This window comes from Cebus imitator, unplaced genomic scaffold (assembly GCF_001604975.1).
Source record: "Cebus imitator isolate Cc_AM_T3 unplaced genomic scaffold, Cebus_imitator-1.0 Scaffold609, whole genome shotgun sequence".
Lineage (NCBI taxonomy): Eukaryota > Metazoa > Chordata > Mammalia > Primates > Cebidae > Cebus > Cebus imitator.
Genome location: NW_016107924.1, coordinates 120,177 through 143,590, shown reverse-complemented (window position 1 = coordinate 143,590; position 23,414 = coordinate 120,177). Strand labels below are relative to the sequence as shown.

At 58.2% G+C, this 23,414-nt stretch overlaps 2 protein-coding genes across 5 annotated transcripts in view; one reads left to right on the top strand and one right to left on the bottom strand.

Annotated features, from left to right (window-relative positions):
• Positions 1 to 23,414, bottom strand: part of MACROD1 (mono-ADP ribosylhydrolase 1) — a 173,014-nt gene that overhangs the window by 93,364 nt on the left and 56,236 nt on the right. The gene's annotated exons all lie outside the window — the stretch shown is intronic.
• Positions 1 to 23,414, top strand: part of FLRT1 (fibronectin leucine rich transmembrane protein 1) — an 81,806-nt gene that overhangs the window by 54,425 nt on the left and 3,967 nt on the right. Inside the window, exon 2 of the mRNA XM_017516897.2 lies at positions 13,345 to 14,305. The gene's annotated coding sequence lies outside the window, so the exon portion shown is untranslated. The remainder of the gene's footprint in view (positions 1 to 13,344; positions 14,306 to 23,414) is intronic.

The window sequence follows — 23,414 nt, the reverse complement described above, 5'->3', positions numbered from 1 at the left end:
GCAGTCTCACTCTGTTGCCCAGGCTGGAGTGCAGTGGCACCATGTTGGCTCACTGCAGCCTCCACCTCCTGGGTTCAAGCCATTCTCCTGCCTCAGCCTCCTGAGCAGCTGGGATTACAGGCACCCACCACGACGCCCAGCTAATTTTTGTATTTTTAGTAGAGATGGGGTTTCACCATGTTGGCCAGGCTGGTCTCAAACCCCTGACATCAGGTGATCCACCCACCTCAGCCTCCCAAAATGCTGGGATACAGGCGTGAGCCCCCACACCCAGCCGCGCCTTCATTCTTTCGGCACTTACAAGGCCCTCCCTCCAGGTCACAAACAAGAGGGAAAGACTGGACCTAACAGCCGTGCCATCCTGAACCTTCTAGAATGGGACTGGGGGAAGGGAAGATACGCACCCTGTCCCCACGGGGCTGGGGACTCGTCCTCTGCCTGTCTTCCCATGCCCCAGGTTTTAGGCCCTAAACTGCCTTCATCCATGGGGTGAGAGGGTGCGGGAAAGGCCAAGGGTCGTGGTCTCCAGCCCTTGCCCGTCCTCGGGAAATGCATCGTGCGGTGCTTTTCCTGCCTGGAAGCCTAATAGTTGGCAGCTATTTATCGTCTCGTTTCTTAGTGTGTAGGAAAGCCACAAGTAAGTAAGCTCAGGCAGCAGGGCACAATTACCGAGCCTGGCGCTTATTTCCCCAACTCGCCTCCAACCTGGGCAGCAGCGGGTCGATAGTAATTTATGAGGCAGCCCCGGGGTGGAGGAGGAGGAGGCCAAATAACCGGGTTTGCTTCCCCCGGCCCTCCCTCGACCGGCTCCGCGCGCTCACAGGTGGCTGGGCCAGGAGGCTTCGGGATGAGGCAGGCAATGGAGGCTGTGTCTGGGCATCGCCACAGGAGGGGTCCCAGCTGGAGCACTGCACAGCCCCAGACCTTGTCCCTGGCTACCAACAGACCCCTTCTTTGAAGCGGAGGCATCCCAAGACTAAAATGGGGGCAGAGGTGGCAACATCTCTCCCCAGGCACTTGGGGTTTGTCTCTGGGGCTCCCCAGAAGCAGAGCCTGAGTCAGGGGCCCAGCCCTGTGCTCCCAGGGAGCCCAGAGGGAGGGAGTAAGGCAGGAGAGGGTGAGGGGAGAGCCAGCTGGGGTGGTCTCGATGTGCTTTGCAGGGACACTGGCAGAATCTGCAGCACTGATCATTGATCTCTGGGTCAGTTGGTCACTGACTGCTGGCTGTGCCTAGGAGAAGCGGGAGGAGGGAGGGGAGGATGGGGAAGGACATGGGAGGAGGAGGGGAGGATGAAGGGGAGGAGGGAAGAGAGGATGAGGAGGGACATGAGAGGAGGAGGGGAGGAGTGAGGAGAGGAGGAGGAAAGAGAGGATAGAGAGGGGCCGTGGGAGGAGGAGGGGAGGACAGAAGAGCAGGTGGGGAGGGGGTATGGGAGGGGAGGAGGGGAGGACAGAAGAGCAGGTGGGGAGGGGGTATGGGAGGAGGACAGAAGAGGGATGGGGAGGGGGCCTAAGACTCCAGCTCCTGGGGCAAGTAACGTGGGCAGTGGCAGCTCCACTGCGGAGTTTGCAGCCCAGGAGCGTGGGACAGCGTTCACCCCACCTCGGAAGAAGGCTGTGATGTGGATTTCATCCTTCACGTAGCTGATTTCATCACATTTCATTTTCTGTCAAGTTTCCTGCCGTTACAATCTCGTTCATTCCTCTGGGGACGTGAGGATGGGAGGCTGGGAGGTTGGGGGTTGGCAGCTCTTGCCCCAGGGCTGCGCTGGTGCCAGGGAGGTGGACGTGGGGGAGAAGCCTGCAGGGGTGAGGCTGGGGTGGGATCAGGCTCATGGGTGAGAACGGCAGCTGACATGCATATCCCAGGAGAGCCGGACAGTCCTTTGGGCATTCGCACAGCACCTCCTGGACCCTCGCCACAGCCTAGGACGTTGCTGCCACCGTCCCCCCCATCTCACAGATAAGGAGACTGAGGTTCAGAAGACACTCAGCCCGAGGGGCGCGGCGCTGAAGCTGCATGCTCCCAGCTCCCCACCTGGATGCCAGCGTGAGCGCTGTCCTGTCCCCTCAGCGAGGCTCACCTCTTCTTCCCACAGCAGCCCTCCTGCCCCAGGCCCCCAGGAGGCTGCTGAGGCCCGCTGCAGCCAAAGGCAGGAGCATCGGAGCAGCTGCTGGGCCAACCCTGCCATCTGGCCACTCTTCTCTGTGCCCCGAGGCCTCTCTCTGGGGCTGCAAGACGAATACTGAGGGTGGTGGGGTCACTCTGGGCTCTCAGGTGGCACGGAGGACTGAGGGCTTGCCCGCCTTCTATCCCCACGTGACCTCAGCTCCTGAGGGTCCCAAAGAACAATCCTCCCCAGCCATGGCCGTAGCACACTCTGGTGTATTCAAAAGGCCATGGTCCCTCCTGGCCTCCAAGCGTGACTGTGTTAGGGCAGCCGGAGTCACTGCACAGCCTCAGGGCTCCAAGGGGGCTCCCAACCCACCCACTAATGCTTCCCCCTCCTTGTCTTGTCTGCCTGCCTGCCTGCCTCTTAAAAAAATTAAACACGGATGGTTTCATCGGGGGAGAATTAGTATTCCAGGCAGGCTGGGGGATGTGATCAGAATGTCAAGGCCATAGAGACACAGGGCCTAAAAGGAAGAGGTGCTGGGCCTGGCAGGGGTCCTGGGGTGGGGGCAGAGGGCTCTGACCCCACCAATGGAGGGCTGGTGGGGCCTCCGAGGGGACTAGATGCTCTTGGAGAGGTTGAAGTTGGGTGTGGCCAGAGGTCCCAACACGGCATCCAGGATGGGAGGAGGTGGGGTGGCTCAGATACCTTGTCTGGCCGTGACACGTGGCTTCCCACGGCCCAGCCCGGCTCCTCTGCCCCATCCACACCCCCCCTCATTCAGCCCTGGCTTGCTGCATGCACGTGTGCCAGCCACCAGCTGGGCACCAGGGAGGCACAGAGCAGGGACCAGCCTGTCCTCACCACTGCGTGTCACCAGCACCAGGCCCCTGTCTGGCACACACCAGCCCCTTTACAAAAGCCTGAGTAACTGGGTGTGTGAACACCCACAGCATCTCCCCAGCATGGTCTGAAGAAGAGGCGAATGCTGGGAGGTTAACAGGTGTCACCAAAGACAGCGTCAGTTGGTAACCACCGGAGTGAACAAGCTTCAATTGGCATCTTTGCCGCAGGACTTCTCAGAGCCTTTAATATGCTAATGTGCCCTGTGAACCTGCAGAGGCAGCTCACTGTGCAGCCTCCTGCGGTGTGAGCAGACCTTCAGTCCCTGGCGACACAGGAGTGGCCAGTGTGGCCTTGAGGATCTGGAGTGGAGAGGGGAGTGAGTTTGCATCCAGGCTCTAGAGCAGACCCCTGTGGGACCTGGGGCAGGCTCTGGAAGATCTGTTTCCTTGGGTGGAAAACTGGAATGGTAATCACGGCACCCGTGCACGCAGGGAGGCGGTGTGTGAATAGCGCCTGCCTTGGACACAGCCCAGGGCAGCCACCGGTGTTGTTGGTAGCGTTATTACCCACCGCCGCATCTCAGCTCTGTGCCTGGGCCATCCAGAACTCAATTGCGTCCGCTGCTGATGTCACTGCTGCGGACACAGTCCTTGCCCTTAAGAGCTCACGGCCCATTGGGAAAAGACAATTATACTCCCCAGTGGAGAGGGCAAGGGCTGAGGGGAGTGAGCCGGGAAGCCGGGCCTGCACCTGGCATGCTCACCCTGCCTGGCATCTCTGCCAGTGGTCATGTAGCCCGGGCACAGACATCCCTGGCAGGGGCAGCCCAGCCCACCTTTGGGCGTCTCTGGCTGGTACAGATTTCTTTCTTAACTGCATTCCTCCCAGTACTTCCCTCCCGGCCATTCCAGTTCTTGGGCCTCCCAGAACAGGTCAGTCTTCCTTCTCTGCCAGGACAGGGGAACGCCCTCTTCCCTGGACTGGTCTGAACAAGCCCCACCCCCTCTTGGTCATGACCACGGTCACTCCCCACCCACTGGGCATCCTGCTCTGTAGTGTGGCTTCGCGTCTTGTAGAGCCCAGAACGAACAGTGCTCTAGCCTGGCATGACCAGAGTGGGAGGAGGGAGGAGGTGTAGACATCACCTCCTTCAATATGCTGTTGATTCCTCCATTAATGCAGCCTGTGCGGCAACCAGAAGCTGGGAGCAAGGCGTCCCTCTGTGTCTGGTCCAGTGAGTCACCTTGCTCTGCAGAAGCAGAGAAGGGCCGGCTAACAGAGAGCATGGTGCCAGGGAAGCCCAAGAAGTCAAAGTTAAGCAAGCCGGGGCCAGGGGCTGGGGGCTGGTCACGGTGGCTCACGCCTGTAATCCCAGCGCATTGGGAGGCAGAGGCAGGCAGATCATCTGAGGTCAGGAGTTTGAGACCAGCCTGGCCAACATGGTGAAACCTCATCGCTAGTAAAAATATAAAACTTAGCCAGGCATGGTGGCACACACCTATAATCCCAGCTACTAGGGAGGCTGAGGCAGGAGAATTGCTTGAACCCGGGAGGTGGAGGTTGCAGTGAGCTGAGATTGCACCATTGCACTCCAGCCTGGGTGACAGAGTGAGACTGCATCTCAAAAAAACACAAAGTTAAGCAGTAAGCAGGCTGGGGACAAGGAAGGATCAGGGAAGGCTTCCTGGAGGAGGAGACAGTTGTCAGTTAGAAATGAATGGCAGGCTCCCGGAGTGAAGGCCTCCTGGGTCATCCATTCCTGCCTCTGTCTAACCACAGGGTGACTGGCAGAGCCATTTGGTTGCATAAGTCATAGGGCAGCCTCCGGAAGCTGAATGTGCGGCCTCAGCAGGAGAGATCATTTGTCTTTGGAAACAGTGGCTCAGGGAGGCTGACCACAGAGGCCGGAGGCCTCTCAATGCTGGCCCCCTATCCACCAGGATTCAGAAAGTCACCCCCCCAATGGTGATGTCATCCTTGGCTGTGGCCGGGGTTCACAGGGGAACTGAGGCCACAACTCTTCCCAGAGGTCACACCCAGGTTAGGGGGCCCAGGAGTGGGTTTTGCTGAATGCCCCGTCTGGGCCTGCATCCCAGGAGGGGAGGCAGCCACAGGTTGCCTGGCCCCGTGTGCTTCAGGAGCGAAGGTACCGGGGGCCTCGTTAACTGCGGCTTCAAAGAGCCTCGTTATGAACAAAAGTGCGCCGTGAATCCTCCTCTCTCTTCTCCTTCTCTCCTTAAGGCAGGCTCCCAAATGAAAAGGAAAACATACAATGAGCACCAAGGAAACCTCAGCGGAAAGCCGGGCGTCTGCAAAGATGGGGACGGAGCGACATTCCACCCTCGTGTGAGGTGTGGGCTGGCTTGCTTGCTTTATTTATTTAAAATAGTCTCTCTCTTTTTCCCCCTTCCTCCCAATTCAGCTAGTCTCTCAGGCTGAGCTTTAAGTTCTTTTGAAGTGTTACAACCATTTTCTCCTCTTTCAATTAACAACAAGAAGAGGAAGCTAATAGCTTCCTGAGCCACTCGCTGTAAATATTAACAAAGTCTGGCTGCCCGGGCCGGCGCACAGCCCTGCTCTCAGCCAGAGAGCATGTTTACAGGAAGGAGGGGAAGGGTGGGAGATTTCCAACACAGAAGCAAAAATCCCTTGGCGCAGGCTCCTGCTGGGGCAGGGAAACCAGAGAACCAGGGAGCTGGGAGCTGAGTGAGAGGACACCTGTCCCTGGGGGCTGGAGGCTGGCAGAGCTGGTGGAGGGAAGTAGGGAACCGAGGCTGCTGGTGGATGCTTCTGGAAGGAAAGGCAGCTTTTACTGCACCTGAGTAACGCGGATGAAGGCAGATGCGTGGCCTGGAATCCCCAGCTCACGGCAGAGGTCTGAGGAGGGCTGGGTTCCTCCTGGAGGCAGCAGGCGAGGGAGGTGCTGCCATTTCCTAGGGCACACGCTGGACTCCCAGCACCAGCTCAGAGGCCTTGAAGGAGGTGGGCAGGGGGCTGCTGGGATAGGCCAGGAGGGGTTCCAAGTCAGGGTTTGAGGCCTGAATGGAGGAACGCGAGGCTGGGGAGGGGGCCAGGGGAAGGCGCAGCCGAGGGAGGGAGCTGACGGCCCTGGGGCAGAGCCTGGGTTCCCTGACAGCTCCTCAGCCTTCTCCCCCCGGACTCTCCAGCTGTGGTTCTCCCACCTCCCGGGGCCAAGAGCCTGCAGGACACATGATGCTGCAGCCAGCACAGCGCGACTTCAAACGGCCACTCAAGAGCTCCAGCGTGGGGACAGCCTGGGCCATTTCACAGCCAGGGTGCCAGGAGACGCTGTGACAGCACCCAGACCCTGGAGGCCAGGCGGGGACCAGGGCTGCCTGCAGTCTCCACCACCTGCCTCAGCTGCGGGGCGGCCAAGAGGACCATGGCGGGCAGGCAGGGGGCCGGGTGGCCACTGTTCTGCTGACAAAAGCAGGCCAATTTCCTGAAAGAAGAGGTTCTGGCCTCGGCTGGTGGCACCAGGCTCATCATCCCCTGAGCTTCTTCTAGGCTGGACACAGGCCCTCATGGGCACGGGCGATGCATTACAGTGAGGCTGGCTCAGAGGGGCAGGCAAGCGGTCATTCCTGTCCCCCTCCTTTTTTGAGACTCCCCCCCTTTTTTTGAGACAGAGTCTTGCTGTGCCACCCAGGATGAAGTGTGGTGGCAGTATCTTGGCTCACTGTAACCTCCGCCTCCCCAGGTTGAAGTGATTCTCCTGCCTCAGCCCCCCTGAGTAGCTGGGATTACAGATGCCCGCCACCATGTCCAGCTAATTTTTGTATTTTTATTAGAGGCGAGATTTTGCCATGTTGGCCAGCCTGGTCTCGAACTCCCAACCTTAAGTGATCCACCTGCCTCGGCCTCCCAAAGTGCTGGGATTACAGGCGTGAGCCACCACTCCTGTCCCCGTCCCCTTTTGTATCTAGAGTCACTTTATGAAGGGGCGAGCTCTGGCCTTGGTGCCCCTCCCTGGGGCAAGAGGGCAGGCCTCTGGGGGGCTGCCATGCCCCATACCCTCCAAACACACTGCCAGCCGTGCTCCCTCGAGAGCCTCCCCCGCAAAGGCTGAGAGCCTCGGCCTGTCCCTTAGTGAGCTGGGTGCCAGCAGCCCTTGCTGGTCTCCCCTCACCCACCCTCCCAGTGCCCGGCCTGGGAGCTCCTGCCTGCCCTTGCTGGGAGGAGATTTCAAAGGCACAAGAGCACTCCAGGCAAATGAGGACTCTTCAGGTGCCTGCCCACTCCTGTCTCCCTGCTTCCAGGGATGGCAGTGCCCACCAGCAGCCGTTTCTAGGTCCCCTGTTGCTCAGCTGCACTGGGAGGGCAGCACCCTCAGCTCGGGAACCCTCCCCCTCTGCGGCACCCTGAGCCTGGCAGAAGTGGGCCTCCCCATCCCCCAGACCATGCAGGGAGGGACTGCTGGGTCCTAAGGGGCAGTTGGCCACGGTCTGTACCCAATTTGGCTTGCTGAGCTTCTCTGCCAACTCAGCACCAGGGTATGGTGAACTCCCAGGCCACCTCTGGTCAGAGCTGCCCACATGTGAAGGGAAGGAAGGACGGGAAGAAAGAAGGGGAGGTGGCCTGTGGCAGGAGCTGCTCTGTCCCGGCGCTGCCTGCTGCATGTCTCTGATGGCCATCTTGAGGGTGGGCACTGGCAAAGGCCCAGGCCTGCTGGTCGGGCGGCACAAGCTCCTGAAGCCACCCACGGCCTGGCTCGCACGCTCTCGTAAATACCCCGAAAGTCTGGGTTTTGTCAGGAGATGGTTTAATTAGCAGAGCGGAGGCTGGGAGGGTTCGCACCGCACAGGCAGGCTCTCGCCTCCCCCCTTCTCACCCTGCTGCTCCAGTACCATGCAGCCTGGGGGCCGGGAGCAGTGGGCAGGGGATGAGGTGGGCCCATCACACAGGGCAGAAGGGAGGAGCTGGAAGCCCGAGGCACGGCCTCCAGAGGCCTTCCTGCTCCTGCGCGGCTCGGGGCTGAGCTGGCTGCCACGGCTCCCCCAGGAGCGCTGCCCTCCACGGAGGACCAGGAAGCAGGAGCCCCAGGCCTGCCTTCAGGGCGTAAAGCCCCGGGCCTCCCAAGTTGGCCCCTTCCCTTCAACCCTTCACTGCGCGAGGGCCCCAGCCCCGACCCCTACCCCTGCTCCTGAGGACACGGTCCCAGCTTTTCTCTGGTCCCCTCCAGGGCACCCAGCACCTTCCAGGCCTCCATGCAGCAAGCATGCTCTTTCTACACTGCAAGTCTGCTCACACTCCTCCACGCCGGGGCACCCTCACGGCCTCCCGCTGCCCTCGTATACAGACCAGGCCCCTCAGCACAGCATTCACAGCACCCCCAAAGCCAGGCTGTGAGCCCTGCTTCAGCTCGGATCACTGCCCTTCGGGCACTCAGAGCTCTATGGCAGGGCCTCTCACCGCGCCAAGCCCTCCCACCTTGAGCCTTTACACAGGCTGTTCCCTCAGCCCGAAATGCTTTTCCTGTCGCACTCCCTATGGGCTGAGCCCATGCCAGGAGCGGTCCTAGCCCCCAGGCAATGCTCTCCCCGCCCCCAGCCTTCTGTCTCCAGTGCCCTCGGGAGAGAGGGAATAAGCAGCCCCAGACCTCTCTCTCTGCAATAGGAAAGAAAGGAACAGGCTCTGTGAATGGCCATCCTGGCAGGGGGAGTCAGCGGCCACGGAACAAACTCCAGTTTGAGTCACAAAGAGCCTTTTCATCTATAAAGGTCAGACATAGATGCTGACCTCAGCCTGGAAGTCCAAAATGAAAGAAAATCCTGGGTCTCCTAGCTCTTGCCAGCTCTGACCTGCTTACAATGATCTAAACTCTGCCCTCTTTGCCACAGGGCAGCTCTGCCCAGGGAGGGGGGCAGGCATGTCGTTCATTTAAAACATCACTTCGCTAAGTCACCAGCCATAAAGCCCACCTGGGTTTCTAGCAGCACATACCAGCCATCTGATTAATGACACATACATAAAAATCCATCCCTAAGAGCCAAAGGTTGAAATAAAACAGGAGGGCTAATTGCTAATATAGGAATTAATATCAGAGAGCACCGATCTTTAAGGCAGCCATGAACTGTAAAGCTGAGGACCCGAGGACCGTTTCTACTTTGGGAGGAAGGCGTTGAGGGCTGAGGGTGGGCAGTGGCTCTAGAAGATGGGCAGGGGGTCAAGGGGAAACCCAGTCACACCTGCCCCACTCTGGATGGCCACTGAGCTCACGTGTGATTGTCATGACATAGGAACACCCCAGAACCAAAGCACAGCGTCGTCTTCTCCAAGAAGCTCCCCGATCCACTCCGCTTCCTAAGGCTGGGCAAGGCGGGGCTCTTGGCTCCCATACAGCCATGTGTGCTTCTCACACTGCAGCCCTCTGAAAACGAGTGCCCTCCCCACTAGACTGTGAGCTTCTGAGGATGGGGGCATCTCTTTGGATCCCCAATGTCTTGCACAATGCCTGGAGCATGATTAGACTCAGAATGTGTTTGCTGGATGGGAAGATGGGTAGATGGAAAGATGGAGAAATGCATGGGTGGGGAGAGAGGGATGGATGGAGAGATGGATGAATGGATAGATGGAGAGATAGATGGAGAAATGGATGGGTGAAAAGATGGATGGATGGATGGATGAAGGTGAACAGATGGATTGATGGAGAGATGGAAGAATGAGTAGACAGAAGGATGGGTGGATGGAGATATGGGAGGATGAATGGACAGACTGATGGAGGGATGGAAGGATGGATGGAAAGATGAATGGATAGATTAATGGAGGGATGGAAGGATGGATGGAGAGATGAATGAATACACTGATGAAGGGATGGATGGATGAATAGAGAAATGGTGAGATGGAGAGATGGATGAATAGAGAAATGGTGAGATGAAGGGATAGAGAAATGAAGGGAGAGATGGAAGGATGGAGGGATAGGTGAATGGAGGGGTGCATAAGAGAGCCTCAGGAGAAGCCCAGGGCCCCCCAGTGCAGGGTTTGGTTGGTGGTCCATTTCTCCTGTGCTGTCTTGGAGCAGAACAGCAAGAAGGAGGCTGGCCTGGAGTCTGAGGCCCTGACTCTGCTGCAGGTTGTACAACCCTGGACACGTCCTGCTCCCTCTTCTCAGTCCGCAATGGAGGTGATCCTCCCTGACCTGCTAGCCGTGCTGTCTCCCCAAGCTCAGGGAAGACGGCAAGGCAGAAATTACTGGGAAAGGACAAGGTCCACTGTCCCTGGCATATATGGATGGGCAGATCCGGCCAAAACGCAGAGGGTGGTGCAGGGATGCGAGGCGGGGCACTTGGCCCTCTTTCCCTCCTCTCAAATTTCTTTTAATACAGTTGTGATGTTGTTGATTATAACAAAAGTAGACTTGTGTACGCAGCTCAAAGCACTTTTACTCATAATGGAAGCTTTTATTATGTTGACTCAAAACATGGTTTCTTGGTTTTGAGAACAGAGACCAGACCTGGATCCTGTGGGAACAGGGGAGGCTGAGGCGATGGGTGTAACCACTGACTTCCTACGGTGTGGTCTCCACTCACTGGAGCCGGGAGGGTGGCAACTGGGGGCACTGTGGCTCTGGCGGGACGTGCCTGCCAGGCGTGCGCATTTACATATTTATTCTTGGGCCTCCTTTGGTTCAGTGAATGCAGGTGGCTGCTAATGATCATCATTAGGCACCCACACACGGGAAGAGCCACAGCGCTGCTGGAGAGCTCACGCCTCCCAACCACCGCCAGCCAGACTCACTTGGAAAACCAGTACACACCCCAGAGCCCCGAGAGGCCCCACTCATCCAGGGCAGAGATGCGGAGGGGCCCGGTATCCCAGCACTGGGGTTCCAGGAGGCTCTGCAGGCCCCAGGGAAGGTGGGGGTGGGGGCTGCAGCAGCGAAGGCGGACTGAGGACTCACAGAGCTGGATGGGCACCAAGAGCCTCGCTCAGTGCCCTGGTTTTCTAAATCAGGAAGCAGATGGGGAGTTTGCTGGGTGCATTTATTAAGCACCAACTGTGTGCAAGGCACTGAGCCAGGCGCTGGGGGATCCAGCCTCAGGTCCTCCCTTGAAGCCAGGGAGACAATTCTGTTCATGCTGCGTCGTTACCGTCATGGTTCACAGGACCACACCAGCCGAAGAGGAGGGTAGCCCGCTGCAGGAAGAGAGGGATGCCAGCTGCACAGATTCTTACAGGAGGCGACAGGCCAGGCGGGGGACTAGTGGGCAGTAGTGGGAGACACAGCTGGCGGGCTGGCAGGCTCTTGGAGACTGCCGTAGGAGCGCTGCCTCTATCCTGAGGGCTATGGGAAGCTCTTAGGATACAGCTGAGAAGCTATGGGAAGGGCCTGAGGCGGACATGCTGGTGGGCTAAACGAGCCTCCTTCCTGGGTTCTTAATTTCAAAAGCAGGGCTTAATGCTTTCTTTCTTCATCAGGAGGCAGCGGCCATGGCTGGCTGGAGCCTCTGGGCTCCCAGGACACGGCAGCCATCCTCTCAAAATGCCAAGGCCGGCCGCCCCTGCCCCCACCCCCATCGGTGTAAAACAATTTCTGCGCCCCGGCCAGGGAGGCAGATGACCTCATTGGACTTCTTCCATCTCTCGCTTTCATGGAGAAATTACAATTTATAATTGGATGAAATCACGCGGGTGGTAATAGCAATAAGGGCTTGTGCTGGAGCCGGCCGCCTTCCACCTCAACCCCCGGCAAGTGGGGATTCTGTCCTCATCTTCCCTCCCGCGTGAGCCCCACCGCACCCTTCCAGGGCCTGTGCCCCGCCTGGAGTGTGGACCAGGCCCTGGCCATTCAGAACTGATGTCCTCCGGGGTTTGCTGGCTCTGAAACCTCCTTCCTCCTAGGGCAGCTTGTCCCAAGTAAACTCTTCCCCCCACCCTGTCCACCCCATCAGACTCAGACCTCACTCCACCTGGCTGGCACACCCCCTTCTTGAATGCCTTCCCTGCCAGGCTGTGAGCCCCGTGGGCAGCCACCCCCCATCTGGGTGCTGGGCTTATTATTGTCTGGATTTGTGAACCCTAATATCCCTGTTTTTATTTGTAAGGGCCTCCGACAACAAGCATTTCTCACATCAACCACCTTAGGCCTTACAAAGAAAAGTGCCCAGATGCAGCTGAGCCCATCTGGATCTGATTTCAAACCAGAACGAACACTCTCAGATGTGTAATAAAAGCCCTTTTCCAAAGAGGGGCTCCTGCAGGGGGATACGGACACCAGGGCACCGTGGCCCTTCCACAGGCCTTGCTAATGAGAAGTGCTGGGGAGGGCTCGGGGTTTTGTTTTGGATTCTGGAACAGCCTGCCCTGCCTCCCGCCCCCCGCCCCCCACCCCCCGCCCCCGTCTGTTCCGAAGATGAGGGTGGCTGCGGGTGTGGAGGAGGACTGACCCCCTGCCTAGGAAGCGGGGTGGGTGCCAGAGGCCAGGAACACGAAGACCCAACTTCCCCAGCTCCTGATGGTCCTGCTTCCCACAGTGGGGAAAGGCAGTGCTTGTTCGGGATGTCCAGGCCATGGTGGCCCAGTCGGAGCTTTTGAATGACATTTAGCAAGAAGAGCAGGTGCCGGGGGAACTGGAGCCAGCTCTGGGCTGGGCTGGGCGGGCGGGTGGCCCTGCATGGCCAGGAGCTTGAAAAACTTCATTTTTCTCTTCCCAGTCCTTCCACCCCCCAGGAGGGAAAGCCAGGTAGCTTCAAGGCTCAGCACTTGGCATGACCCATGGTTTACTGTCTGGATTTGGAAAGAGGCAGGAGGAGGGGAGAATAACCCCAACCCCTTCCCCCGCTCATGGGCGAGTGGCATTAAAAAAAACAGGATCCAGGCCAGGCGCGGTGGCTCACACCTGTAATCCCAGCACTTTGGGAGGCCGAAGGAGGCAGATCACAAGGTCAGGAGTTTGAGACCAGCCTGGCCAGCAGGGTGAAACCCCGTCTCTACTAGAGATACAAAAAATTAGCTGGGGGTGGGGGGGTGGGTGGCACATGCCTGTAATCCTAGCACTTTGGGAGGCCGAGGCGGGTGGGTCACAAGGTCAGGAGATTGAGACCATCCTGGCCAACTTGGTGAAACTGCATCTCTACTAAAATACAAAAAAAAAAATTAGCCGGGCATGGTGGCACATGCCTGTAGTCCCAGCTACTTGGGAGGCTGAGGCAGGGGAATTGCTTGAACCTGGGAGGCGGAGGTTTCCAGTGAGCCGAGATCATGCCACTGCACTTCAGCCTGGTGACAGAGCGAGACTCTGTCTCAAAACAAAACAAAACAGGATCCAAAGCGAAGGAGGCTGTGGCCCTGTGGCCCTGACAGATGCTGTCCCAATGCTGCCCCTCACGCCCCTGGGCTTAATCACTGGTATTGTTTTTGGCAGGTGAGGAAGCAGGCGGTGGGTGAGAAGATGATTCCTTCTTGGACAGACAAGACCAGGGGATGAAGTGGGAATAACCCATCCTCCCCCTTCCCCAGCAAGGAAACCTCTACAAACAGGAGCAGCCAAGCAGGACCGAGGCCCTCGCCCCGCAAGCATCTTCCCAGAGAAGGGCATGTGGGGGCTGACAGCTGAGCCGCACGTGTCAGCAGCTGCAGCCCCGCCGTGAACATCTGAACTCCTCAGCGGGGTAATGGACCCCCTCCCTCCCGCTGGAGACGAGGCCTGAGTGGCAGGAATACAGAGCCATTGGAGAGCGGCTCCCTCTCAGCTGTGTCACGCAAGAACGCTCTCTGCACCGAGCCCATTCTGCCAAGTGACTTAAAGGGATTTAAAAAAAAGCCTTGGTAAACAAAAAGGGGGTAAGAGCCACACAGAGGCCTTTCAGAAGAGGTGGCAGCCTGCAGACAAAGGGCAAGAGTTGAAACGGGCCGTGGAAGTAGCGAGCAGCAGAGGCCACCCTCCCCGGGGCTGGGCGCCAGGCCTCAGGGCATGCCCGAGGAGCAGGGGCCCAATCCCCCTCAGGCCACCATCGGGAGTCCTGGGGCCGAGAGGGGTGTCCCTGTACCTCCTGTGCGCAGGACTCGCACTCCGCAGGGAGAAGCCAGCTGTGCCTGAGGCCTAGGGTGCCAAGGATGCTGCTGATTGGGGCCTGCAGCCTCATCTGAACACCTGGAGACCAGAAGACCGAGGCACTGCATCCTCTCTCTGTTCCCCAGGGCGCCCCAGGTCTGAGGTCTGCGCCCCTAGTGGCGCAAAGCCTGCTAGGACCACGGGGCTGGGAATGTGAGAGCCGTCGGAGCTCCCAGTGTCCCAAGGCGGGGCTTTAAGACTTTGGTGGGGACCTCCGGACCAGCCACCCCAGTTGGACTCAGAGGGCTCCTGGGCTGCAGCAGCGAAGGAGGTAAGGCCCCTGCCAAGGGAAGAGGGATGCGGATTCGGAAGGGCTCCAGGGTGGCCCAGGGTTCCTCACACCCAACGAGGGCATAGCGGACGAAACCAGCGGGTCCCAGCCAGAGCTCACAGATCTGCAGCTCCATCCCCCCACCCACTCACACAGTCCACGCAGCTGGTGGCTTCTGCTTGCCAGCGTTAGGATCACTGGCCACCTGGTGGCTCCCGTGCTGCTTGCTGGGCTCTACCCATGGCGGGACCTGGGGTGTAAGGGGCTGGCCTCTTCTGGAGTCCACGGCCCGGCAGCAGGGTGGGCGAATCTCATTTTGAGCCTCCTCCCTGAAGGTGGTAGCAGTGAGGCCTGGTGGGGGGTGGGCAGGAGCTCTGGTAACCTAGGCTACTGCCCTGGCACCTGCTGCCCCTGAACGGGAGGGAGCCCACAGGTCTCCATCAGGGCCTGCGCCTGCCTTGGCCAGGGACCAGGAATGGGGCTGATCCAAAGCTACCGCCCCAGGTCCTGCGCCCGTTGGCCCTGGGGCATTATCTGCGCCTGCTTCCAGTTCAGCCTCTTTGTTGATTAAGAGGAGCGAGCTGAGGCCCAGAGAAGGGCAGTGAGTGCCCCAAGGGTCACACAGCCGCCAGGGAGGGTGAGCAGGGGTGAGGCTGTGCTTCCGGAAACACAAATCCCAGGCAACCTGGAGCCTCGGTGCCCTGGGCAGGACAGGGAAGCCCTAATTCATTACCAAGATGGAAAATGACACCTCCCCACGCTCTCCCTCAGGAGAGGGGTTGATTTATGATTGCGCCAGGGTCCGGGACATTTGTCAGTGCGGCTCAGCGTGCACGCCGTCTGCGGGGGCATTAATAGCCGTGTTATTAGCCACCGGCGTGAAAGATGCCCTGCGGATGGGCTATTTGCTGTTATTTATTATAAAAGCGCGCCAGCCCGGCAGCCCTACAGCCCTTCCGCTCCTCGCTGCTCCTCTCCCTGCACCGAGCCCTGGACGCTTACTGCCCCTCGTCCCTAGGAGAGTTTGGGGGTCATTCCTAGGCTGAAGCCAAGCTGGAGGGGAACAGCTGCTGCCCCCCAGGCCTGCTACCCCCCGGGTTTATGGAAGATCTGCCCAGTGGGCCCTGTGCAAAGGGAGGGAAGGAACACACGGCTCTGGGCAGACAGACCTGGGCTGGGGCCTGGCCCAATGGTTGTGAGCTGCGACCTTGGACAGGTCCGCCCTTCCCTGTGTGCCACCCCTTTGTGCATCGGGGATGCAGCCTCCCCCCACCCCCGTGCACAGGGCTGTGGCCAGCTGGAGAGAGCATTCTGTAGCGGGCCCCGCACTCAGTGGGCACGCAGCCCTGACAGCTACTGCTAACGCTAACAGGCATGACCCCACAGGTGTGAGAGACCACGGACCCACGAGGTGGGGAAAAGCAGTCCCCGTGAGACTCCTCTGGAGTTTGGACACTGTATCCAGCACCCTCCCTGTGCCAAAGCCCTGGGAAAGGGTTAGAGTTGGGCGCCAAGGCCGTACGAGGTGGGTGGGAGGCTGCCCAACGATGCTGGAGGCTCCGTCTCCATCCTGAACCTGTCTCATCCGTTCGGGGCCTCAGGTTTTCCTCCTCTGCATAAAGCAGACAATCGCTGGCACCCTTTATCTCATGATTCCAGGGTCCTGAGGGCTGCCTCCACCTGCACGTGTATCTGTGGGGCAGGGTGGAGGGGAAAAGGCCATCTGTAGGAAAGCGAGGCCCACCTCTGATACTTGGAGACAGACACGCAGTTGGGCGGTGCCAGGCCAGTATCCGTATCAGTGGGGGTGAGCAGGGATGGCCGGGAGTCTCCCTTTGGGGTCGGAGAAGCCCCGATGGGCAGCTGAGAGGGGCAGGAGGAGACCTGGGACGGGAGGAGCACCCCACGTCCAGTCTGGGCCTGGGTTTGTGGTGACCCCCCGCCATCTGCTGTACAGGCCAGGCACTTCCCTTTGCCTCTCTGGGCTGCTGTGCTGCTGAGGGCACCCTGGGTCACCATGATGTCCTGGGGTGGGCTGTAGGAAGGCCAGCCTCCCTCTTCTCTCCCATTGCCCAGCCCTGGGTCTAGGTTCAGGGGCCTCCCTTTTGGTGGCCCTGTTCATTCACGCATCAGATGTTTACGGAGCACTTTCTGTGCCAGGCTCCGTGCCAGGTACAAGGCAGGCCACATCCCAACTGTCGGAGTTTACGTTCTAGGGGGAGGAGGCAATCCGCAAACTGATGATGAATAAATGGGGGTGTCCCACTGGGAGCAGGGCCCGCCTCCCCGCTTGTCAGGGTTTTTCTCAGCCCATGAGAGGCCTCGCCCTCTGAGCCCACTGCCAAGCCTCTGATCTAGGACCAGTGGGCGTCGCCCATCACAAGCCTTTCCAGCTCACACCGCTCCTCTCCCGGCCCTTTGCTGTGGCCCAGGATCCTAACGGAGGCTGAGGAGTGCAGCCATGCAGGCCCGCAGCCCCAGCCCTGTTCTTGGGGACCGTCCCCAGCTCTGCTCCTGCTGCCTCTCTTCCTTTTCCCCGCCCCCTAAAATAAAGACCTTTAGCCCCTCTCCTTCCCTCTGAAACTCCATTGGGCTTTCTTTTCTTTTGAGATAGGGTCTCATTCTGTCATCCAGGCTGGGGTGCAGTGGCACAAGCTGGGCTCACTGCAACCTCCGCCTCCCGGGTTCAAGTGATTCTCCTGCCTCAGCCTCCCAAGTAGCTGGGATTATAGGCATGCACCAGTACGCCTGGCTAATTTTTGTATTTTTAGTAGAGACAGGGTTTTGCCATGTTGACCAGGCTGGTCTTGAACTCCTGACCTCAGGTGATCCACCTGCCTCGGCCTCTGAAAGCGCTGGGGTTCAGGGATGAGCCACCGCACCCGGCCCACTGGGCTTTCTTTTTCCCTTTCCAAAAGGAATTATGTCTCAGTTTAGGCAGCTTTACTAAAAATGGACACAGACAGACAGAAATATCAGGTGTAGGAGCATCTTATTAAATAATGCCGAGAGAGAAGGGAACAAAATTACATGTGTCTACTTTCATCCCCCCACCCCCTCCTGGCCTTAAATGGTTTAATATCGAACACTGTTATCAATATAATTAACCTCCTAAGACACAATTCTAAAGTCTTGTTTTTTAAAGCGATTTACATTCTCTGAAGTTCAGGACATCCCGCCGCAGGGCACCAGCACCGCCCAGACGGCCTATGCGGTTAGGTGCATTTATAGTGGATTTGCATACCTGTCTGCAATTACCGCCAGTGATAACAGCTGATGCATAATGCATGCAGCCTGAAATTAGAAAAATAATTAACTTTAGGTTTTAAAAGAATCCCCGCCCCAGCCCCCATGCATCACAAGCTCTGAATGATACCAGCGGATGGGATCCAGCAGCAAAGTTGTCTAGGGTGATGGGTGTGGCTAGCTGGCACCACGCCCTGCTGGGAGCTGGGGTCAGAAGGTCCTTGAGGCCCGTGGCATCTAGCCCCTGCCCTAAGAAGATGCCTCTGGTGGGCCTCAGCCCCTGGGACATCTGCCTGAACTAAGGCTTGGAAAAGCCCCACTCACACGACTCAAGGCCCCCTTCCTTCCTGCAGTTCACGTCTGGGGCTCAGGAAGCATGGCTCATTGCTAGGAACAGTAATGGTTCCCTCATGCTGAATCCCACTCTGCTAAACACGGAAAGTAACCTTGTTTTATCTCCACAAGAGCCCAGGGAACTAGATCGTTTACGGTCACATTTTGCAGATAAAGACATGAGAACCAAAGCCACCCCACAGTAGGCTGAGCAGCAGGACTGAGCCAGGGAGGTCACTGCGATACTTGCCTTCACAGGAGAGGGGCTTCCTGGGGAGAAGGGGGGAGCTCTCCCTGGGTCTCCCTGAGCACCAGGAGGCGGTGGCCTGCCCTGTCCACCTCCTGGCCCTCCTCGCTCTGTCTTGCTTGTAGCTGAGCCCCCAGGAAGGTGGGCTCTCTCATTAATTTAAACAAAGGTTTGCTGAAGCCCCATCACAGAGCTGGAGACGGCTGTGCCTAGCGGGGCTTTCCATCTAGCGGGGGGCGGGGCTGGGGTCCCACTGGCCTTCCCACGCTGGGGCTGAGAAACTGCTCTGCCCACAGTCTGTCCTGCACAGCGCTCTCACTGAGGACTTGAAGGCCTGGCAAGGTTTAGGGGAGACGTGTGAATTACTGCAGAAGGGAGTGACTGGCAGGGAAAAGACACCTGCAAGAGACCCCACCTGGGGGCTGGGAAGTGGGGGAAAAGCCAGAGGACCCAGGGCCTGTGGCAGCCACATACAGTGCCAGGCCACATGGGGAGCCAGATTCCTAAGGACAGCGGTGGACAGGTGGGCAGGAAGGAGGCTGAGGGGCGAGTGGGGTGGGGGAGACGGGACCAGTGAACACCCACCTGAGCATGTGCTTGTCCTTCCTGCAGATAGAGTTTAGATGCTGGGCCCCTCCCCTCCCTGCCTGGTCCTGCCTGAGATGCCCCCACCCAGGGATGGGGCAGATGAGAGGAGATGAGGGAGCGAGGCTAGGCTGGGATGAGGGCTGTTTCCTTGCTGGCTTCTGGAAGCTCCTAGGAGATGCCCGTGAATAGAAAATAGCATCCCCAGGTTCCATGAGGGCCTGGAGGCAGCAGCAGGGTCCCCAGCAAAGGCCGAGCAGCAGATGCTGGGCCCTAAGCCACCAGGAGCGGTGGGGAAAAAGCTCAGTGTCACTAGCTTGTAAAGACTTTGCAGTTGGGTGAGGACACCCCACTCAGCTTCCCTACTACTTCCTGAGACCTGGGACACCCGGGAGGCTGCCGGCCTCTCCCCATGAGGGACACTGGGTCTAATGTACTGTGAGCGAAGCTTCTTGGGAGGGCTGCAGTGGGGTGGGGAAGGGAGGGACGGAAGCCTCGGGACTTCTCAGGGGTGGGAATGAGTATGGCGTGGAGGAGCTAAGGAACTATTTCTGGCTGCTGGGTGACCTGGTGATGAAGACCCATTTAAAACCCTCTTACCTCCCTGACCCCTTCACCCTGCCCCCCAGCCTGGAGGGCTTCCCAAGGAGGGCTGGCACAGCACCACGGGAGGGGATGGTGGATGGCCCCGTCTACCAGCTCTGTGCGGCCCAGACATAGAGTCAGGGCTCCCAGCATGGCCTGGGGGAGGGCCGGGGCTGTGCCTGCACAGTTTGAGGTAGGGGGCAACATCTCAGCTTCGCAGAGTCTGATAAGGGGTCAGCCTGTCCTGAAGGGAGGGCAGGAGCAGGGGGGTGGAGAAGGGGCCACTGGAGCGCAGAGGACAGAGACGGGCAGCTACTGCAGAAGCTAGGGCAGTGTCTGGGGAGGCAGAGATTTAGGGCAGCTTTTAAACTGGATGCGTTGGGGGCATCCAGATTGCACTCAGGAGGGGGTACTCTGCACATATAACGTCAGTGAATCCTAAATTGTAAGTTCCCATGTAAGGGCCCCTCTTATGACCACATTTGTAGATGAGGAAACAAGCTCAGAGAGGGCAAGCAACTTGCTCAAAATCACACAGCCTGAGGCTGGGTGCAGTGGCTCACGCCTATAATCTCAGCACTTTGGGAGGCTGAAGTGGGCAGATTGCTTAGGCCTAGGAATTCAAGACCAGCCTGGGCAACACAGCAAAACCCCACTTCTGCAAAAAATACAAAAATTAGCCAACTGTGGTGGTGCATGCCTGTGGTCCCATCTCCTTGGGAGGCTGAGGTGGGAGGATCACCTGAACCTAGGGAGGTAGAGGCTGTCGTGAGCTGTGATTGAGCCACTGCATTCCAGACTGGATTACAGAGTGAAATCCTGTCTCAAAAAAAAAGGAAATCACACGACCTGAAAGTGGCAGAGGCAGGACTTGAAACCCAGCCTCTCTGTCCTGGAGGTGGGGCCAATGACTGATACAGCCAATGCCAAGAATAATCCCCCACCGTTCCCCTCCCTCATCCCTGGGCCCACCAAAAATCCGCTGTCAGTCATGGAGCTGGCAGGTCGTAACTCACAGCACGCTGAAGTCTGAGGGATCCATGCAAGGACGACAAGCGATCCCATAAAAGATGGGTGATTTACCAGGTTTAATTTGATGGCTGCCTGAAGTATGAAACATACAACAAGGGAATAAAAAGGCAGCCAGCACCCCCAGGTCCCGCCCTCCTTTCCTAGAGCCAGAGGGCTCAGCCTCGGGCTGGCCTTGGGGAGGGGGTGGTAGGGGAGCCTCTGGCCAAGATGGATGAGGCCCACTGACAGTGGAGCGGAAAGGCCTTGGGTCCCTGCCTCCCAAATGCTTCTTGGTTATCCATCAGGCATCTCTGAAAGGTGCAATTTAGACTCTATTATGATGCTGAAGCCTCTGGAGGCTGAGGACTGTGGCTGTGAGCTGAGCGGGAACAGATGTCCATGCCAGGGAGTGCGGTGGCTGGCCTTGGCTTTGGCCTTAACAAGTTTGCCCCCTGCTTAGGGCACTGCCCCGGAACAACCAAGTACAAAGGCCACCTGTATCCCTTGGGCCAGGACTCAGCAGCCCACAGACCAGGGAGGAGGTGTGTCCTCCGGCCACATCCTGCCCCCCACCCACCTGGCACAGGTGCTCCTAGACTCAGACTTGACCCTGGAGACTGAGGCCAGGTGACCTGTGCGCAGGCCTGAGTCTCTCTGTCTCTGGCACCTGCCCTGTGCTACCTGCCTGCTTGTAAGTGGCTTGAGGCAGGACCTCCAGCTCCACAGCCTCTACGGGCCTGGCTCAGGGCAGAAGGGAGAGACGTGCAGTGGGAAATCTGCGCTGGCTGTGACCTTGGCTGGGCCCCTTGTGTCTCTGAGTCTCAGGCTGCTGGGCTGGGAAATGAGGACTGCGTATGCAGCGACCTCTGCACCCTTGCCTGTGAAGGGGAGTGGGCGAGGTCTGGCCGGAGAGGTCACCCCACCATCTGGGCTTATCCCAATCCTCTGGTGGCTGATGTGTCCAGCTCTGCACACTGACCTGGCCATCAAGCCCATCCTCCCTCACGATCTGGGCAAGTGTCCTTCCCAGTCCCCGATGTAACAACAGGTGAGGTGGCCAGATCAGGGCCGGGGCAGCCTGGGATGGCCCTGGGCAAAGCAGGCAGGAGGCTTGAGGGAGAGTGGGCACCTCCGTGGAGGTCTGAGAATGCTCAGCCTGGGCCCCAGGACTGTGTCCGGGCTGGTGGGGGATCAGCCCTCCGCAGAGTGTGGAGTCAGGCACTGGCATGCTACAACCACACAGCCCTGAATGGAATCCAGACCCCACCTCCTCCTGCCCCAGACCGGTCTCTGTGCCTCCGTCCCTCACCTACAGAACGAGTCTATCGCAGTTTCTCCTTTGAAATCTTTAGTGAGCATCTGCCACGCAGGAAACACCATGAATAAGACGCACAAATCCCTGCCCTCATAGAGCACCTTCCAGTGGGGAGACACAATAAAAACAAAACAGGTAACACGTGTAGCGTGTTAGTTGGGGGTAAATACTACAGGTAAGCAAGGAACCGAGAGGAGTATCTGGGGGTTATAACTCTCGATAGGGTGCCCAGGGAAGGCCTCACCGGAAGGAGATTCGGGCGTGGCTCTGGAGATGAGCTGTCCGGGCAGAGGGCACAGCACGTGCAAGGGCCCTGGGGGTACTGGGGGGGGTGCCCAGCTGCTGCAGTCAGTGAGAGGGGAATGGAGTAGACAAGGCCAGCAGGGGTGCCACAGAGAATTGCGTGGGGCCTCAGCAGCCCCCGTGATGACTGTGGCGACTGACTGGGCAGAGACCCCATAAATGCAAAGGGAGCGTTTCAGTGTTCAAGGGTGAGCGGCAGAGGCAGTCACCATGGCAGGGTCCCTTCTGCCACTGGTGCCAAGTCACACTAGGCCCATGCAGGCCACGGTCCCTGCCCTTACAGTTCGGTCAGTGACATGAAAACACCAGTCATGAAACAGTGTGACCTGCAACCCACAGAGTGCTGCAAGCCTCGAGACTGCCAAGGTTCAGGCTCCTCCAAGACGGCCTGGGTTCCTCCTACCTGGCTCTCAAGGGGTCTTGACTAAGTTAGTATCTCTGAGCTTCAGTTTTCACATCTGTGAAATGGGATTAAGGTCACTGACCTCATGTTTGCTGGGAGGGTTAAATGACTTAAATAGTAGGCAAGCTCTAAGCAAAGTCTTTATTATAGTGTGAGCTACCATCCATCCCACTAGAATGGAATCCCAAGTGACTACAACAGGGCCTGGAATATAGTAGATGCTCAATAAAGCTCTGTTGGATGGATGGATGGATGGAGGTATGGATGGATGGATGGACAGGTGGATGGATGGATAGATGGATAGTTGGACAGGTGCATGCATGGATAGATGAATGGACAGGTGAATGCATGGATGAATGGATGGTTAGGTAGGTAGGTGGGTGGGTGGGTGGATGAATGGATGGACGGACGGACAGACAGGTGGATGGATGGGCAGGTGCATGCATGAATGGATGAATGGATGAATGTACAGGTAGATGCATGGAGGATGGATGATGAATGGACAGGTGGATGCATGGATGGATGGCTGGATGGATAGACAGGTGGATGCCTGGATGGATGGACAGGTGCATGCCTGAATGAATGGATGGATGGATGAATGGACAGGTGGATGCATGATGGATGGATGGATGGATGGATGGTGGACAGATGGATGGATGGATGGATGAATGGATGGTGGGTGGGTGGGTGGACAGATGGATGGGCGGAGCAGAGGGAAGCTCTATCAGGGGCCTCAGGAAAACCTAGCAGAGGGTCCTGTAGGGTGAAGAGTAGTTTGCTCGACGGAAAGAAAAAGCAGCCCAGGAATAGAGAAGGACAGAGAAGAGAGAAAGTTTGGCCTGGTTGAGAAACAGAGACGTCCAGTCCCTGGGGGTTAAAGTAAAGACCCTGCTGGCTCAGCAAGCGGATGCCGGTTCTGCTCTGCACACCAGGTCTGCCCTGCCAGGCTGGGGCTTCAGGCTCCAAGAGACCATCATGTCCCACCATTGAAAAGCCTTCGTGGACCCAGAATTTTACAGTAGACTTTTGCTGGCTGCATGAAGACACCTTCCTCGCTGAGTCTGAAAGATAATTTCTTTTT